Here is a 2,178-nt window from a genome sequence, read left to right on the forward strand (position 1 = left end):
TATGTGTATTAGTTATTTTTCTTTAAGATATGTTTTTGTCATTTCACTGCGCACTATTTATGATTGATTGTGCGATGTTTTGCTTTTGTATTAGATTTTTGTTTATTTGCACTAATGACTGTGAATCACAGCATTTGCCTGGACTGCATCCCCACCAAATTGACAATTACCAACGAACTGTCTGTGAAACACATTCCACACGTGGGTCTTTAACATTTTCCTAATTGACTAAAGGGTTTATAAGGCACGTGAAAACATCTGTTGAGAAGGGGATGGGGAGATGAGACGTGAGACGTGAGAGGAGAAGTGGGAATACGTGAGAGGAGAAGTGAGAGGAGAAGTGAGAGGAGAAGTGGGGAGACATGAGAGGAGAAGTAAGAGGAGAAGTAGGGAGACGTGAGAGGAGAAGTGAGAGGAGAAGTGAGAGGAGAAGTGGGGAGAAGTGAGAGGAGAAGTGATGAGAGAATTTGGGAGACGTGAGAGGAGAAGTGAGAGGAGAAGTGATAGGAGAAGTGAGAGGAGAAGTGGGGAGAAGTGAGAGGAGAAGTGATGAGAGAATTTGGGAGACGTCAGAGGAGAAGTGGGAGGAGAAGTGAGAGGAGGTGAGAGGTGGTGAGAGGAGAAGTGAGAGGAGAAGTGGGGAGAGAAGTGCCCAGTATGACATGGGCAAAAGTGTGGAATAGTGGTTAGGGCTCTGGACTCTGGACTGGAGGGTTGTGGGTTCAATACTCGGTGGGGGAACACTGCTGCTCTACCCTTGAGCAAGGTACTTTACCTAGATTGATCCAGTAAAAACCCAACTGTATAAATGGGTAATTGTATGTAAAAATAATTTATATATTGTAACAATTGTAAGTCATCCTGGATAAGGGCATCTGCTAAGAATTAAATAATAATAATAAAATTACAAATTATTGAATGTGTCTACGTGTGGCATAGCAACACGGAACAGAAAAGCCAGAACAATTATGTTTTTTTTTTTATTTATTTATTTTTTCATTGCTCTTCCTTCTGTGATTTAGAGGACATATATCAAACCCCAGTGCACTAGAGCAGTGATTTTGATAGACAAGACAAATGGGTGTCTTCAGTCCACTGTGGTATATTATAAACTTAGATGTTTAAACAATGTTGGGAATCCCAGGGCTAAATACACAAATACTGACATTGACTGATTTACTAAGTATGCATAGGTGAACTCCAAAATAGATTCCGTTTCAAACAATTTGGTAAAGATTTAGTAAGCTTTTGCTCTGGAGCAGAAAAAGATACTCCCTTTACAGTATATCACCAATCTACCAGGAATGGCCAGTATTTTAACACAAAACCCCCTTTAAACCTCACTATTTTTCTAATTGGTGTTACCTAGCAGAGTATTAAAGGAGGTAAAAACAATTTATATTATTCTTCAGAGCACCACCTATGTAAATGTTAGCACAGCAACACCATTAATGCAGTGCAATGCAAATGTAGATCCCTGTGACATACTGTGTGCATCCACAAAATCTACATGTGAAAATAAAATGCAAGTGATCATACATATATTCAGGCTCCTCAACCTAACAAGGTTTTATCACAATTCTATAAGAAGTTCTCTAAATTTAAAAACTCAAAGATAGATGTCAAACTCAAGTGTGACAAACCTAAATACCGTACATAGGAGTTAATAGCTTGCTTTTTTCCCCTCTTACAAATAAATAGGCTAAACTTTTTTGTGAATATTAGACGCCAATTGTGCACCACACAAATCTATCTTTAAATGTAATACATGTACACGCACCTTTTACTGCAGTTGTCAGTTTTACAGAGAGCTTGAAGATGTTATTTGCTTCTCTCAGTCTCAGTGAGTGGTTATTAATGCAGGGCGGGGTGCTTTGTTTTCCTAAAGAGAGATAACTTTATCTCTGGATGGTATAAAGTGCAGATGCAAGACGGTAATCAAAAGACACAGAAGATGAAAGGTGAAGAACAATCTTATAATAGCTGCTTAATTTACTGGTTACTAGAAATCTTTTTTTTTTATTTTTATCAGCAAATACAACAAACACCTTGGATGGTTTATGCCTTAAAACCTGAAGGGAAACATTTTGAAGTGACAACAAATATCTTGTTTTAACTGTTATTGTTTAAAACTTTTCATGGAAATTAGATTTTTTCATAAAATTATATATTTTGCAA

This window comes from Acipenser ruthenus, unplaced genomic scaffold (genome assembly GCF_902713425.1).
Source record: "Acipenser ruthenus unplaced genomic scaffold, fAciRut3.2 maternal haplotype, whole genome shotgun sequence".
Taxonomy (NCBI): domain Eukaryota; kingdom Metazoa; phylum Chordata; class Actinopteri; order Acipenseriformes; family Acipenseridae; genus Acipenser; species Acipenser ruthenus.